Below are 17,007 nucleotides of genomic sequence, written 5' to 3' on the forward strand. Positions count from 1 at the left end.
TTCAGTCTTGTGCATGCATTTATCTTGAAGCACACAGCCATCTAGATAAGCTACAAGTGCAGCAACATGTGCATGCATGCAAGTGTTTGCAAGCTCATAGCTCATATTTTTGCTCAGTGACAGCATCAGCTTCTAGTCAGCCTCGTTATACTGTACCTGTATGTAGCCTCCATCTACCTGAGTTCCTGCTGGGCAGAGTGGGAGCTGGGGCGTACACCTGAACAGGAAGGATTAAGGAACAGCCATTAGGGAACTCAGCTGAATGCACTGACTTGTGCTTCCCTGGCAAAAAACACCCTCTACCCTCACTTCTCATAGTATTTCAAATCAAACTCTAGTTCTTGGTCTTTATCTTCAGGTGATACATGGCATGTGCCCAAGATATCTGGAAGCTGTGAGAACAGAGAACAGGCTAACTCTCCAAAAACGGTAAAGTGAATTTGTCCAGGAGACAAACATTTTCAGGTGTCTCTTTTGAATGTGAAATGAACTGCAGGAACTGAGACTACTTAAACTGTATGACTGATCAAAACTACATAGACAAAATATAAAATAAATTCCCTCCAGTCATACACACACAGAAATCTTTCTGAAACCAAGACACAGCTATACCCACTTCTCCTGAGGAGAGGATTAAAGAACAACAGGTGACATGCATTACTGGAATACACTTTAGATACTATGGTAATGAGTGTATATAGATTCAGACTGTCCAGTTTAATTCTGGGACTTATTGTAGGGCATATATTTTTAGCCAGTCTCTTAAAAATATAAGACTTGGACCATATAACTGTGTGTCAGCCCAGTTCTTTCCCTTCCCTTCTTCCCTTCCTCTCTGACGCCTTTCCAGGAGCTTCCAACCCAGTGACCAGTTTGACAAAGGGATCAAAAACCGAGCATAAAGCTTTTTCATACCTACGAGTTTCCTGAAGATCTGCTTTCAGGACAATAATAGAAATCTCTCCATCGGCTTCCCACGCCGGGGAACATGCAGCTTAACCCACCATTTGTTTTGACCAGGTGGTGGCTCCCAAGCAACCAGAAACGTAGCTCTGTCCTGACTGTAACATTTAACGTCTGTCATCCAGAAGGCATATCATAGGAAACCTGCAAAGGAGCTATGTCACTGCAGCAGAGGGAAGTTTACGGCTATTCCATAAACTTCCCAACCCGTTGGTGACTGGGCTTACTAGTTTTGTTATTCACAAACTACTTGTTGAAGACCAAGTGCCTGAAAATGGAGGTACAACTTCAAAATTCAGATGCTTAAAACACACAATTAAAAAAGACGTATTTATACACATAGATTAGATGTACGTATAGGTCTATAGGTACATTTAAGCATGGAGCTGAGGCATCCATTTCAATAGGATCTACATGGTGCTAAGCATCTGTCACTGCAAATCCAATTGCAAGACTGGATCCTAAAGTATTTTATTAATGTTCCTATTCAGTGAACACCTACATTTCTGCTTAATTTAATTCACCTGCATAATCCCAAGGTTAACTGAGTGATTCAAATAAGCAGAGCTAGACTCTCTTCATTTATTTTAATATACAAGTAGCACCTGTACACAGCTTCCATTTTCACCTGGAAGAACACCTGTATTATCAGAGGCTAACACACAGCCAGGTGCAAAGCTAGTTTATTTTCCAGGTGCAAGTAAAGCAAACCAAGGAAAAACCCCCAAATAATTCTAGCAAAATTCAAGTACATCTTGGTGGTTTTTATGTAGAAATGTATGAAGATAAAAAAAAGCAGTTACAAAAATGCAGCAAAATAGGTATTATCTCAGCCCTGCAACATTCGGTTTTTTTGAACAAGCAAAGCAAGGGTTTTTCTGGGAAAAAAAATGGACTATCAAACTGAACACCAAGTTTTCTGGACTACCAAACTGAGCACTACATATACACACAAAATTTTAGCTTTTAATCATACAACTTTTCTTCACGTCTCCTTTAGATTATTCATTGCTAGCTTAAGGAACCTGGAACCGTCATTTTTAGCTACAGCTCCAACTTAGTTTCAGCTGCTGGGGCATTTTCACAGCTATCCCTAAAAGCCTCCCAAGCCCACAGATACAGCACGTTTCAGAGAAACTTCTCTCTGGGACTACCCAGAGCAGCTATTTTGAGGTTTTAACTCCTTTGCAATAAGAAACTGTTGGGAGATTATTGGTATATATGTGTATTTTTTAACTTGCTTGCTTGCAGCGCAGAGGTGGGTCTGGCCCCAGCGCACGCTGCCTGCGTTAGTCCCCGCAGCGCTGCCTCCCCGCCCGGGGCCCGGCGCGCAGGCCGGGGCCGGCTGCCCGCGCCTCCCCCGCACTGCGGCGCGGAGCCGCCGCCGCCGCCGCCGCCGCCTTTGTCTCGCCGCCGCGGGGCCGGGCGGGGGGCGGGCCCGCACCGCACCGCGCCGCCCCCCCTCCCGCCGCCGCGCCGCGCCGCGCCGCGCCGCTCAATGAGCTGCCGAGTCGCCCTGTGCCGGGTCCCCGAGCCGCGCCGCGCCCCAGCCCGCCGCCGCCGCGCAGCGGGAAGGTGGGAAGCGCCCGGCGGCGCCCGCCTCGCACTACCCGGAGGGGAGGCGCGGTGCGGGGCGTGCATGCCCCGCCAGCCGCCACGGTGAGGAACGGGTTATCCTGGGGCGGGGAGGGGATGGGAGGGGGGGTCTGGGCGTGTGGATTAGCCGCTGTCTTCACGCGGCTTGGTGGGAGCGGAGCTCTCTGAGCGTAAGCCGGCCGGACACAGCTGATAAAGTGGTACGTTCGTTTCTTTGCGGTTTCTGGTTGCGGCTTTTTATTTATTTGGGTTTGGTTGGTCTGTGTTTTGGAAGGGCAGCTGAGGGTCCAGGCAAATGAAACAGGTATAATTAGACACAGACAAAAATGGCTAGCTCGGGGAATACTTTATCTGTACTGCAATGAATTATTACTTCTTTTTTGTTGTTGTTGTTTATGTTACGGAAGTGTGTTTTTAATTCTATTATCAGAAAAAAATGCAGTAGCAATAGCAAAATGTACAAGTTAATTGAAGTGACTGTTCTAGCTAAAGACTTCATTAGAATTAAACACTCGAGCTATTAGAATTAAAGTTTCTTCAGGGTTTCTTTAAAAAAAAAAAAAAAAAAAAAAAAAAAAAAAAAAAACAGTTCTTCAGAGGTCTTAGCAAGCCCCAACCATCTGAGATTCAGCAGTGGAGCTGCATATTCTTTTTCTTTTCTTTTTCTTTTTTTTTCCCTCTTTTTAATAGCCAGGGCTTGCACGGTTCTTTGCAGATATAAGGGACTATGAAACTGCTCAATAATAATGTCTGCATGTGTCAGAAGAGTTTAACTTTCAATGTCAACAAGTTTTTAAACTTAATTTTAACCCTGTCTTACTCATCTGTAGACACAGCACTGATAATGCTGTGTGTGCAGGAGGTAGGCAGAGTAATCTGGCAAACTCTGACTGCACACTCTAGCTGTTTCAAAGTTATGAAACCAGTGAACACCAGAGATATTTATTTATCAGATGTGACTTTTCTGACAAGGATATGTACAGCCCAACCGATGCCCACCGAAATAACCAGAAAACTCTCGCTCACGACTCACGCGCATGGGCTTCAGATCAGGCTGTCTGAACGTGGTATTGGAAACTGTCTGGTGCTGATCCGGCACAGAATATTCCCAGAGATAAACCTTGTGCAATCCCTACAGATTTAAGGGGAAGGATGAGGTGTGGAGCAGACAACTAGTGGGATGGTGGCTTGATTTCTCTAAATGTATTCAACAATTAAAAATAGTCTGAAATAGGCGCTTTTTTTACGGGTTTTAAATGCTGTTGGCCTTTAATTAATTGGTAGTGACTTAGTCTGCTGCTCTCTATTAGGTTGATGAAGCAACCAGCTTGTTTTTCTGGGTTAATGGCTATTGTGAGAGTACCCAGGGTGTACAATGCCTGTTTTGAAACTTTCAGATGATGAACTGGTTGAGTGCAGTAGTTACAGGCTCACTCAGGAGCATCCTTTTGGAACATGGGGATTAGTTGGTTGCGAGATTTCTAAGCCTAGAAGGAACATTTTTCTATCATCTATTTTATCTCTTGCAGTAATATAGGCAGTAGAATTTCACAGGTAAACTCTGTACTGAGCCCATAACTTCTGTGTGGTCTTCACTTGTTGTTAAAGACAGGCTCTATCTGGAGCAGGAGTTCAAGCATGTCTAAAACTGCCTCGCGACTCGAAGGTTTGAGCCCCGAATGAGTGGGTAATGTCTACTGCTTCAGATATCTGTAATTAGGATGAGAGTTATTTTGGTCTATCAAAATATAATTTTGTACATAATGCTTATTAAAACGCATTAGCATAATTATACTTCTTCTGGCATACATACTGGCAGAGCCTCCCTCTCCTCTCAGCATGAGGATGAAACACTGATAAAGAGGTAGACATGGCTCCTCACAGTGACTTACCACTTTGTTGTGGAGAAAGATCTTTCTTCTCTCTGATCAGTGCTGCAGATGCATACCCTGGTTGATGGCTGTTGTGCTTCCTGTGGGATGGAGGGTTGCCACTGTTTTTCCCTCTTGGATGGACCTTACCATAGAATACACTTTAAAATTACCAGGCTGATGTAACACAATGTCTCTGTGAGCAGCTAATTAAGACTTCTGGAGCACATCGAAATCGCATAGGGCAGTGAATGCTCTGATATGCAAGAAAGCTCCTTTGGTGTTAGCACAGGTAACTAAAGCAGGTATGATAGCACATCCTACTTTTTAGCTGCAAATTTCCTTCTAAGATTTCCCCCTTTACCACTAGTTACGTGAAGATACATTCAGGACCCTGTTTAGGATGAGTCAGTCTGTCTGCAGTGGGACAGCTGGAGCATAGAGAAGGATGTTATTTATTTTGCATCCTTCTTTGACACTGCTAGAGCTGAATTAGCTCTAAATGTTTCACGTGCAGCTGAAGACCAATATTAAAGAGGTAACAGTGACTGTACAACAAGGACCTCTAGCAGAGTCATGAGGGCCAAGTATTATAGTGCTGGGAGTGGGTAACACTGCCCATATGAGAGACAAAAGGAGTAAACGTGGAAAATAAGGGGGAGTCTGAGAGAAAGTTTCCAAGCTTGCTCAGCCACTCTTCCCTGTGACTGAGGGCTGGTGTGGCATGTGAAGGAATTAGGACCTAGTGGAGAGGAAAAGCCAGTGCTGCTTGCCTGGTCTGCTGGCTGCAGCACAAGGCAGAAACAGGCAAGCTCAGGTACTGGCTGTGCTTTTGCCATGGCGATACTGATTTTCACATAGACTAGTTTATCTTCTGTACTGCTGTGCCTAGACTGCTTCTGGTGCCCAAACCGACTCATTCAACTCAGTTCTAATGTGTATGTTACACTATGCTGCAGAGTAGAGCTGCGTTGAAGAACATTACAAGAAAAACAGGAGAAAAAAAGAAAACAATGAAGACAGAGGGAAAGAGAGGAAATCTGGCATGTTGCTACCGAAACATGTGGCTTATCTAAAAGGAAAATCAATGTGTGTTCTGCTTCCTCTCTGCCAACACATTTCAGAATTTATTATATAGAGTATTATTTCTACCTTCCCTGCAGTAGATATAATCCAACTCTTTCAAAAGGTATGCATAGCATTAGAAACTATGTCTACATTTGGAAACATGTCTGGCAGTCTTTGCAATTAGTTTTTCCCTAGGTCTCTTGATACAAACCTTAGAGGCTTTTTTGCCCGCCTTTTGGATGGATTCGTCCTCAGACCGGCATTGATCGAATGATATATTACCCTGAGGATGATTCCAGCTAACCAGAACAAGCCCAGAAGAGCCATTGTGGGCATCTTTCATTTAGAACATAGATTATGGAGCGAGGAAAAGAAAGTGAGAGTGTTACAACAGTACACACAACAGATTTCCACTGCTGAGGGGGTGTCTTCCTTTCCTTCTGAAAGTTGGCAGGAAGAAATACTGCTGCTGCTTAGAGACACAGTATTAGAGGGAGGAAAAATATTAATGAGACTGTGCAGGAAGGCTTGTCACAAAATCGAAGTACTGAAAATCACCAAGGTGATAATACAAAGTAGAACACTTATCAAGGAATTCTAGCTGTACCCATATGTCATCCTTGCTGTGGCAGTTCACTGTGTGCTGTAGTTATTCCTTGTTTTCTTTATTATGACACCCCCTCCCACAGTACAGCGCCTCATATCTCTCTTCCTCTTGATTACTGAATCTACTTTCACGGAAATATAAAATAATAGGAAGGAAGAATTAGTAACTCTTAACTTTGCTCTCTCTTAAGCTTCATGCAAGGCACTCTATACCAGAATTAATTATTAATTCCAATTATATTTTGTGTCTTGAAGATATTGATGGTATTTCAATTCCAGATTGATGCCTCTCCTATTTCGTTTTTTTTTTTTTTTTTTTTTTTTTTTTTTTTTTTTTTTTTACTGCAGCAACAAAGCCAGCAAAGCTCTTAAACACATGCCTATTTTTAAGCCTGCCAGCAGTCCCTTTGACTTAATTCAGCTGAATGGCCTGGGGTGGCTAAGAGCAGTCATTTAGTATAAAATGCTGGCTGGCCTGATGGCAGTCTAAGTTGTTGTGGTTTTGTTGGCGTTTTGCGGAGGGAGAGGGAAGGAGAGAAGGAGTTGTTTTTTAACTCCATTTCTTGCTGGAGACTAACATGTCTCTGCCATAGTTCTTCTGTGTTAGTTCTCCAAACAGGGACGTTTGTCCTATTAAAAATTCTGATATCTTGATACTTCTTTCTGTTCTGAAACCAAAGTCTTTAGTGGAAAGAAAATTCTAAAAACTTACTTCAGAAATTTCAGAACATTGTTTTGATATTTCTAAAATGAAATATGCAATTTCCAAACTTTGCGTTTGAGGTCAGCACTAACTCCTGTGTCCATCTCAGCCCAACATGGTGCTCCCAGCCCTCTTTGGTGTCCCCTTGCAGCGGCGCTCCTGAGCAGGGCTGCCTCTCCTATGGGGAGCTGCCATCCCAAAACCTGGGTACTCCTAGGTTAATGGTGCCCAGAAATTAAAGATTAAGATTCAGATTAAGACCAGAAACAAAATACTTCGTGAAGGTTTTCCCAATACAAGGATTCACCAAAAATGTAGTGTTGTGAAGTCCTGAACATCATTCTGAAAACCTCCGTTTTTGACATGAAAATCATTCATTCAAAATAGTTTTACCAAGCCTTGATCATTCTCATTGAAAAATCTGGAGAACAGCATTTTAAGATGAAATCTATAGTAGTTGCACCCACACAACACAGTTATAACAAAACCAGATGTTAAGATTGTCCTAGTATGTCTGTTTCTGGCTTGGAATAAATCTATGGCCCCAGTCTCACCACCCTAGCACCCTTCCGCATTCCTCTTTCTTAGCCTTTTCTGTCTTAAGCTCTTGCACTTTCCTGTTTCTCCGTATAGCTGCTTTACCTTGCACTTTTTCTTCCCGTCAGCCTCCCTCTCCAAAACGTAGGTGGTAGTGACAGTCTATTTGCCACCATCACTGTTCTGCTTTTGTGTTTTCCTTTTCTCCAATCAGTGCCTGTCCGATCACTCCAAACAGTTCAGGGCAAGGATTTAAATCATGGTTCTATATTTGCACAATGCCTCATGCAGTAGGGTCCCATGGCTGCCCTGCTGTAGTAGTCATGGTTAATGGTGATATCTCTCTGACTATGACAAGAAGATTAATAAAGTGGATAAATTTCCATGTGAAAGTTCTCTCTATTTCCCCTCGTTTGCTATTTATTTTCAATGATCTTCTCTCCTCAGCAGTGTGCTTTCCTAAAAACTTTTTTATATAGGGAAAATAGCAAACAGAGTCATGGCACAGAACTTCATGTGTTTGGAACTGTTGAATGATATGAACAGCTATTCAATGCCCAAGAAATTTCTACTAGTAAGGTATGACACAGGAATGGGACAATTAGGCTTGGCATCATGAACTGGCTGGTGTATTTTTCTACATCACAGCAAAGAGGGCTTTTAAGGGTGGAAATGGACTTTCAGAACTGTTTACATGTAAACGTCTTCTTCCAATGACACAGAGAAAGGAAGGAGTATACCTGGGATATAAGCTGGTGGAGAAACTTGTAGAAGATGCTTATACCACAAGAGCGACCTAGGGCTGCCCTTCAATCTCTTTCCTACAAAATCATTGTTTTGCTGGGATGGAGCTGTTTGGAAGCATTGTGGAAATTTGAATGCTGAATGTGAATGTGCCAAGCTCAGCACCATGCTCTGCATTTGTCTCCCCTTGCCTCAGGGCAAGAAAGGCACCGAGCATCAACTCCTCTTGAGAATCTTTCACCACTGCCTGTAGAAGGAGACGCTCCTCCCTTTGTGCCAAGTGCTCGAACAAGTTAAAGCAAACTGGCTCTGTCTGAGGCTGGTGACAAGCTTTGGGTTCAGTGCCTAGAGGACTCTGAGGGTTGCTTACAAGAAGCAAGGTGGCCTGTTGTAAGTGGGAACAAAGTGTGTCAGAGGAGCTAATCTGGAGAAATGAAGCCAAGGGTGTTCACCTGTCCTCTCTGAGGTTTGGTATCTTCCACTCAGTTGGACAGTTGATGCTGAAACCTATTGCCCTAGCATACCAGACAAACATTTCCTGGAGCAAAAATCATTTATCTTTGCCTAAAGCTTATGCCTCTTCACAGTTGCTCTCTAGTGACCAAACAGTTGATTAGTACTTCTTTGAAATTCAGATAAGTTGGGGCGGTCAAGAAATAATTATTGATTGACATCCCATGTACTCTGATTCATTAAAGAGAGAGGATGTTCTGTAGACTAGCCCTATAAACAAGCAGGTGTTACATGGACCCACTCCCACAGTAATTGAGAAATTCAGAAAACTAGCAATATTGGAAAGATTAACGCAATGAGGGAGAGAAATGCTGTTTGTCCGCATGTTATGCATAACAGGCAAAGGCAGAAGGAAACTTGGGATACAGCTTTGTGTTGGTTTAGATCAGCCGAGCCAGTGATGCTGTGGTCCTACTGCTTCTGTCCATGTGCACCTGCCTTTTCCTTTGGAGCAGCTTGAGTGCTTGGCTGCTCCTCCAGTGAGCTGGCTCAGGGAAGCCCACCAGCAGAAAACCACCTGTTTTCTAATTTTCTAATAGGACTAGTTTGGGGCTAGTTTAGCACCCAGAACTGGGTCATTTTAAGTACCAATGAAGGAGAGAGAACAAGAATGACTAGCAGGATTAAAGGGGAAATGGGAGGGCAAGTGGTTGTAATGCTGTCTTAAGGTGGCTTAAATTGTGGAACTACAGGCTGCATGATTTGCTGAGTGACACTTAGGAAATCTCTGTCTCCTGGGAACTTAGTGCTGTAATCACTAGTGACACCATCCTATTCTTATTTTTTCCTCTTAGTAGTGATGTTATTTAAAATTGAGTTGGAGCATGCTGACAAATGGAAAAGCTCTTCTCAAATTTTATACTGCTCAGTGCAGAGTAGTGGCTAATAGTGTCATCCATAAGGTAGTCATGGATAAGGCAATGAGAAACCTGGCTAGTGAAGCTTAATGAGCCTTGCCTTTTTCTGTTAGCCACAGAAAGAGAGACTGGTGATAGCTCAGATGTAGAAGTCACTCAGCGCTACGAATGACAGCTCCTTAACGGAGCTGAGCAAGCTCAGGCCTTGGGTGGGAGTTAGGCTGGGAGCAACTGTGGTGTACTCGAGCTTCCGAATCACTCTTCCAGTCAATTAGGTTTTGGCCAAACAGGAGTGGAGAAAGCCTTTATTTGCTGGTGAAAACCACAGCTTGCTTAAGGAGTGCTGCCAGTAGGCGCATAGGACCTGAGGGCATGTGTATGTCCTGGGTACAGACAGGTGTCTGCTCGCTCTCCCAGTGCTTGGAGCTGGCAGGGAGAGGCCAGTGCTACTTCAGAAGCTGTATAGTTGTACTAGCTTGCAACCCTCTCCAGACTAATGAGGCTGGTCCCATAGGGTATGCTTAAGGAGTTTTTTGCAGGTAGGAACAAAATTGTTCTGCCTTTACTCCAGGCTGAATTAGAGGTATTAGCTCATATTCTCCCGCATGCCAAAAGCCAGTCACACAGTTGCGTGGCTGGGAGCACAGGAGGAGCAAGGTTCCTCTTTGCCTGCAAAAGCTTGCGTAAACACACCCTCCTTTGGAGCCATTGCTGCCGGCGCTGTCCCATGCTGACCCTGCACTGGAGTTTTTCCAGGCTCCTGCAGGTTGAAGCAGCATCACCACCAGCACATATGCATCTGCCCACGAAAGTAGCTTACTGCTGCAAGCTGTAGTGCGTTCACCTTTTGGGGAGCATGAAACTGCTAATCTCTTGGTGCGTTTGGCTGGACTAATGAAACATATGGTAAAGGGACAGGGCAAAGGGCAGCCCTGAGCACACACAGGAGAAGTGACCATGTTACCTGCAACCAAAATGTACTCTTCATATCCCAAATCCATAAAGCAAGATCCATGGCGTGCCATATGGTGTACATATAGGGACACAACATTGAAAGCTTTACAGCTATCATGGCAGCCATCAAATTCTTTGGAGAGGGGTCCCCTATATAGACACAAAACTCACTGTTGGTACATCTCAACACCTGTGCTAGCAAGACTGGACAAAACCATAACCTGGACTCGAGCATTTTCCTGGGCCCTGCCCCGATGCAAATAAGGTTTTCTGTTGCTGCTGTGTTTTCCTCTGGTTGTTTCACTGTGCTATTGTTGGTTTGCTGCTGCCAGACAGATTCTTGTAAGCTGAATTCATAAAACAGGCCACAACTATGTAACTGTTATTTGATGTGTGTTGTAACAAATTCCTATTTAACAACAATGCATTTGTTACATTTCATTCCTGATAAGTGCTGATTACTATCGTGCTTGTTTCCCGAACAATCAGCTTTCTTTTCTAGTTGTCAAATCAGTCTGATTTCCTTATACTGCAAATCAGCATCAACAATATCAGACTCATTCCTACTGGTGAAATACAGTGCTTGACACCATGTCGTGACACCTCAGAGTAAACAGACAGGATGTCTGACAGACAAATAAACGGGGGGCTGTTTATAAAATACATTACAGCCAAGGTTTTGTAATCAGTATGGACTGACAAAGAAAACAAGGCATGCTTGAAACAAGTGATGGCAAAAGCATCTACAGGATATCAATCCTTGAATTCATTATTTTTATAGACAGAGGTTACGAACAAATCTGTTCTTGATAACTGCCATGCGGTGTTAGGCATGAACACCTGTACTCCTTTTGGCTCATTTGTAATGTTCTTCCATTTTTTAGTAAAATCTTAACCAGGCTTGAACACTGAAAATATTGTCAGCATAAGAGAACTATACCAATTTTAAAAATATCTCCATTAATTTTAACAAACTAAAATTATTTTCTGAGAATGGAAATTATTCTTCTGGAAACATTGTTCCAGAAGCACAAACTAGATGTTCTTTTTCCCTTTTGTTCTACAATATTTAGCAGACTGAAACCATTTTTTCTGACTGAGAATATCAAATGCATTCTTCCAGACCTTGACAAGTGGAGTATTTTCACTTCTCTCCAGATTCCTGAGTGTGTTGCCAAAAATGATTATATACATTTCTTACCATGTCTGTCAGAGCAGTTTAAGGAACATCCTCCTCTTCATTAAAGTCACAATTCTGGGAAAGTAGAACCAAGTCCTAAACAAGAGAGGAAGAGTTCAAGCTGATTTTCTCAACACATGTATTTTGTGTTACGTATGAGAAAATTTCATGCTTATCATGATTTATTTTATTGCCAAATACCACATCAGGACCCCTAAACCAAAGGCTGCCAGAACATGGTTTAATTTCTACAGGTTTCCTGGTGAAAATTTACCATCATTAACCATGTTATGTAAACAATTTGAAAATCTGGTTTCTTACTGAATGGCATTATAAAAGGCAGTTATCTGAGCACCAATAATAACAAAATGTTTTTGCTAAAGATAACTTTAGCCTCTGTGTGCATGCCTATGTGTTCACCTCTGATGAGACAGCCCTGTAAAGTTTGACAGGAAAGCATTTTTATTCCGTAGGCAGTGTGGGTGGGAAACAGCATGAGCTTATAGAAAATGTATAGCAGAAGCAGTTGCAATTAGAAAGAAGCCATAATGGTTACACACACATAACTGAAATACTTCTGAAGTAGTATGAGCGAGTCTTCTCCAAAGCTGGGCAGGTGCTTTTCCATGTGTGAATACTGTGCTTTGAAAGCTCTTTTATGATTCACAAAAGCAGCTGCTTTAGAGTTGAAGTGGCCATAGAGTTTGTGAAATACACTTAAATAGGTATATTGCAATCTGCTGCCATTTGTTATGAGGATCTGGGGGAGACGAGTTTCGGGAATGACAGTAGCAATGACATGGGAAGTACAGCACTGTTAGTCATTCAAAGTGAAGTAGTCCTTTCTCAACTCCCTTAACTCACCTGGTCTGTAGATCAAAGCCAGCAAAGAACATCACATTTTGAGTAAGCTTTACTAGATAAGTAATCCATCTAATTTCTGCAGTGTCTTCAGAAAGATAATTTACAATGAACCAGGTATTTAAAAAACAGGGAGGGAGATTTCTAAACTACAATTTTTCAGAAATTTCTGATGAAAGCATTTAATGTAGTCTTTTTTTTTTCCAGTGATTAATTATAATGGGTTTTTAATCTCTTCACTTTGTTTTCCATGATTGTAACAATTCCTTTTTGTTGTACTTCTGTCTCTTTGGATTACGTTTTTACTGTCTATACTTCCATTGGTTGTACGAGGAGGTTTGCTTTTGTACAGCCATGGCTAATGTAAACCCATGTGACAATTTCAGGACAGTTTTGAACATTGTGCCCATAATACTTTTTATCTAAAACACATGAAAATTTAAATATTACTATCTCCATAAGGGTAATATTAGCAGAGTTCTCATCTTAACACAAAGCTAAAACCCAGGTGAGTACAGTGTAAAGAGCTCTATGTATCTTACAAAACAGAGATGAAAACTAGTTGGTTTCTATATAAATTACTGTAGAAATCTGAAAAACAAGTTGAATAAATCATCTTTTCTGTGAGGTTTTTTCCTGCTGTTGAAAAACTCTGCCACAGAAGAGTTGCTCTCTCCTACATTCTGTAAAATGTTTCGTAAGGGGAAAGATCATGCGTTATGTTTTTTAAAAAAAAAAAAAAAAACCCTCCAAAGAACAATAGAAATAAGAAGTGATGAGGTTGTTGAGAATCAGTTGTCTCTTCAAAGTTTCAATAATGCAGAAGCAAACTACAAGAGCACTTCAAGTATCTTAGCTGAAGATTTTACAGACATTGTCATAGTGGGTTTCTGGCCAAGAAGTAAACAGATGTAAAATGCAGTTTTCAGATCTGAGCTTTAAGCTTTGAAAATCCTATATTAAACTGAACAAGGAGGTTACTCAGTGGTGTAACATGAGACAGGAAATGTCTCAATTAAGATTAGAAGCCAAACCGATGTATCTTGCCACTCCATGCTGTTGTCCATTGTGCATATCAGAAAGACCGCATGGGCTGAATTTCTCAGTTTAACAGCTTTGGGGAGAACTTCTGTTTGTCATTCCCAGTTGTCTCCAGAGAACATAGTTCCTAAGTGAGAAAAGTTAAGAGTGGTCCAGGCTTGCCGACTGCTGACAAACTCTCTATAGCAGTATCTTCACTGAGCACGTGTATTAAACTTTGAGATGAAAACAAAAACTCTAAGTGTGTGTGTTTGCATTTATCTGTCTGTGCGTATACACACACATGCACACACATGCACACACACGTACATTACTAAAAATATTCTATGAGTGAAGGAAGGGCAGTCCTCAGATGAAGCAGAGGACTTAACTCAAAACTCAAGTCTCTGCTGAGGTTTCATGCAAATCTCCTCGTCTCTGCCTCTGTTTACCCATGAAATAGCTGAGCCTTATTATTCCTATCTGAAAATACATTTAGGAAGGATTAGTTGATGCATGCAAGTCAAGACACAATTGAAATGCACAGCATTATCATCTGAAATAATTCTATGCCCTTGTAAAGAGAAGTTTTTAATCTACTGACTATGAAAAGAATGGAATATTCTATCATGGGAAAAACTACTTGCACCTAATGGGATAAAACCTACTTATTAGCAAGCTACTTCTATTTAAACTCCCAGGTTGCTCAGCATAGTGTTTTACTTAAATGATCTGCTGTTAGTCTTCTGTTGCCCACCCCAAATATTTGACTCGTGTAACAATGTTTAATTCCAACATCTTGACTATAAATAATTTGTCAGTGTTTTGTTTGTTCACTGTTTAATCAGAATCTCATGACTATTCAGCTGCTTTTTTCTTGAAGATGCATGAATCCCAAATAAAAGAAATACTTGCTAAAAGCTTATTTTGTTATATCATTTCTGCAATGGATTACAAACTGAACTGTGAATCACAAAAAAGGAACAAGCAAAAGACATGTACTTTCACAAATTCATGTGAATCTTCAAGGTTTTATAGGAAAACAAAAAATACCAGTGTTCATCTTCAAAAAATTGTAATTCTTAAAAGTGTATATATATATATATCAATTTAAGCTAAATTTTGGAGCAGAACAAAGCTTTTCTGCATCTGATCTGCTTACAACACTAAATTTACTGGTGCTAGACTGAGACATAATTTTGGGAACTGATAGAAACCATCCCCTCCTGCTAGATTAAGCATTTGAACACATGCCCAAAAGCCTGCAGTTGGGTGGATGAGTAGATAGAGGCATGCAGTGATGATTGAATTTGAATCTGTTATGAGAGCAAGTATTCATTCACTCACTAAAAGTCCTGAACAGAAATAACCTAAGCGTGTAAGTATAGGGTACAGAGTGCAGATGGCTGCTGCAATAATTTACAGAAACCTCTAGTCTCATATTTTCAGGGCAGTTCTGTGAATTAAACACTTTACCTTTAGCCAACAGGATTCAGATTACTCTCTCGCAGACTTTTTAAAGAAGCTTTTAGAGGACATTTTACTTGTAGGGAAGCTTCAAGGGGCATGTGACCCTTCAGTTAAATTTCAGATCCAAAATCTTTGTCAGGACCATACGCATGACCTAGAATTCCCTCCCTCAGCAACAGCTTCTTTTTAGGACTGATAGGAGGTACAGAGGTCTCGCAGAAACCAGCCTTGTACGACATGCTGGTACGGGTCATTAAGCAACAGTGGGATTTTATCGCTTGTCTTAATCGGGCTTCTCTCAAAGAGAATAGGAGACAGGTTGGTAGTGCTGTGCCCAGGAAACTCATTTATAGCCTGTCATGACATTGCACGTCACCCTGTGTGATTTGGGGCTACAGTACGTGACATAAAAATGCTCTCTGCACAAAATGATCCCAATTGGGATGGGGCTACTCTGAGTCTGTGGCTGGCCGCTCAACTGCTGTTGTGCACTACCTGGTCACACTATTTTTTGCGCTGCATGAAGGAATTGCAGAACAAGCCCGTTGTGGGAGGTAATGAAATTGGTCTCCTGAGAAGATGCCAGTATGTCTGGTGATACTCTTTCCTAATGTGACAGAAAGTGAGGTGGATGGTGGTTTAATTTGGGTAAGGTAGAAAGCACAGGATTTCTCATGGAGTCTGGACATTATAGTCATTAACTGGGTGACAGGACCCACATCTGGATTCAAGCCCTGTCCTGGCATCTCAGGATTAGCCTAAGATCCTGCCAGCCTTGGCAGTGGCTGGGAGTTACTCCAGGAATATGGAGGTGAAACAAAACCTGGGCTTTCTTTGCTCTAAATACTGCAAATAAATACAAATTAAAACTGTTCTGTTTTGTGGAAGTGAAGTAAATGGATGACAAGTAGTTAAATAGATGAGTTAATTTGAATGCTGTCCTACATAGTGTAAATATGCAGTGTAAATATGCATTTCCTGATGAGGAATTACTAAATTCTCCCTTTGGTGTATATCACAATCACACTTACTGTTTACAAATGATACAGCATTTTGGAGTAACTATGCCTATTTAATCAACTAATTTTTTGGTTTCCTTATTATGAATTTGCACAGAAGACAAAGAATAGAGCCTTAATACATGTACCTAATGTGCAGTTGCTATAAATGAGTGATTAATTTGACCTATGGCTTTTGCTGTACTAATGATCTCTTTAAGCTACAGCAGTGCCTTCATTTTCCCTACTTTTTCACTGGGAAATTTCTCCTTAGCTAGTTCAGTTGTTTTGACCCCCTAAAGCCTTTGACATTGTCCTCGGCCTAAAAGCAGAGCTGCTATAGTTGGCTAGAGGCATTTCATTCTGAAAAATATGTGCCACAATAGATGAAGGTGACAAAGTAGGAAAAATCAGTTAAAAATGACTGAATAGGCCCTGCTCCCTCCGGGAAGAAAAAGCTTAGAATTGTGAAGCCTTGTGCATTTGGTACGTTCCTTTGTGAATGTACTAAAACAAAAGATACCAAATTGATTAGCTACCTGAAATGGGTTCCCAAACTTGTCTTTCCGACATTGGTGTCACCAACGCCTAATGGTTATCACGCCATTTTCAACCAAGCTCTCGGATGTATCTTGTAGGTAACTTCTGCCCTCCTGTCCTCTCTGCTTCTCTTAATGGTATTGATCCCATCTTCCTCCTTGACAACACATTAATATGAGTTTCCTGGGACTTCTCTGGACAATCTCACTGTATTCTCTTCTAACAGGCTGTCTTTCTTTTTCCTTTGCTCTGTGTATTTGTCTGCACTGAAGGACAGCCCAGATTCCCTCTGAACGTAAATTTTGGCTGCAGACAGGGGCTGAGGGCCAGTGTGACAGGACTACAGGGAGCCCTTGTTTGGCCATCAGGCTACATTAGGGTGCGTGCAAAGAGCCTGGGACTACAGGGCAGAGCACTTCCACCCTGCTCTGCAGATACAGTCTATTTTAAGTCCTTTACGGCCCTGTCCTTTTCCATCCACAGGGTTATTTAAGATGACCCCTTCTGTCTTCACTAATGAATAATG

General features: G+C 41.8%; 1 protein-coding gene across 5 annotated transcripts in view; it reads left to right on the plus strand.

Annotated features, from left to right (window-relative positions):
• Positions 1-319: 319 nt before the first annotated feature.
• Positions 320-17,007, plus strand: part of MARCHF3 (membrane associated ring-CH-type finger 3) — a 74,040-nt gene continuing 57,352 nt past the window's right edge. For 2 of the 5 annotated variants that reach the window (XM_062600442.1, XM_062600444.1), the window contains exon 1: positions 2,494-2,622. The gene's annotated coding sequence lies outside the window, so the exon portion shown is untranslated. Of the gene's footprint in view, positions 430-2,493; positions 2,623-2,683; positions 2,760-17,007 lie in introns of those variants that run through there. The other 3 variants (XM_062600447.1, XM_062600443.1, XM_062600446.1) reach the window with 3 other exon arrangements.

Source organism: Rhea pennata, chromosome Z (genome assembly GCF_028389875.1).
Source record: "Rhea pennata isolate bPtePen1 chromosome Z, bPtePen1.pri, whole genome shotgun sequence".
NCBI classification, from domain to species: Eukaryota; Metazoa; Chordata; class Aves; order Rheiformes; family Rheidae; genus Rhea; species Rhea pennata.